This window comes from Mizuhopecten yessoensis, unplaced genomic scaffold, assembly GCF_002113885.1.
Source record: "Mizuhopecten yessoensis strain PY_sf001 unplaced genomic scaffold, ASM211388v2 scaffold11131, whole genome shotgun sequence".
NCBI classification, from domain to species: Eukaryota; Metazoa; Mollusca; class Bivalvia; order Pectinida; family Pectinidae; genus Mizuhopecten; species Mizuhopecten yessoensis.
In genome coordinates, this window is record NW_018408895.1 from 689,285 (window position 1) to 690,359 (window position 1,075).

Sequence of the window (1,075 nt, forward strand, 5' to 3'; positions counted from 1 at the left end):
ATATTGTAAGTTACAATGGATATCGTAGATACAGTGTGTGTGCTAGTGTATTCATAAATATATAAATTTAATAACCCTTTAATTGCACATATTTTTCTTCTCATTTGTCACCAGGAATTAAAACGGTAAAACAATACAGATTCCGCTACGTCACTTATGACAACAACGGTCGTATCACTAATTAACTACATATGTAGTGTATCTGACAAACTGGACGTCTTATATTTTACAATCATAAAATATTTCCTCTCCTTCGGTTGGTTTTATACCATTTATATTAAGTGCTACTTGAATCTGTTCTGCTTTATTTTAAATATTTCATTCTATTGTCTTATCACTCCCTCGATATGATTCTCAATGTAAATAGCTTGGGTTTTGTTAAGTTAAAGTTTTTTGTTTCATGATAACAGTTGAAGTGTCACATTCAAAATCAGCCATTTCAGTAAAAATATAAAAATTAATACAAGTAGTCAAAACCCATCCGTCCTCTCTTAAATAATTTCATTTGACGATCGGACTTGCAGGTGATAGGAAAACTTAATGGTTATTGTAATTGCCAGCATGTTAAAATGTCTAAAAATAGGAGAGAATAAACAAAATACAAGATTGACAACAGACTAACAAGAAATACTTAAGGAAATGGCAACGAAAAGAAAGAGTAGACAGGAAATATAAGTTACAGTGTTGCATTTGAACTTTGATTCCGTAACACTGAGTTCGTACAATGAATCGTGTTCCACATGGGAACATGTACCAAATTACTACAAAACACATGTACCCCAATGATAGGATAAATTGAATACACTTGAAAATACATCTATCATTTACTAATATCTATATCAATGAACACCTTATTGCATAATGAAAAGGAATTTTGAATAAGTACATTTCTTTTTATACTTAAATTCAACTCCGTCTCACCATTGATGTTCAAATTCGATGAATGGACCTCACATTTACCGACGACAACATGAAACATCAACATATGCGATAAAACATCAGAACAGTGTTGTATGGTTTATAACGCTTTCTTCATTTCCCTTTTATCCAAAAACAACACTTGCCAAAGCAGTAT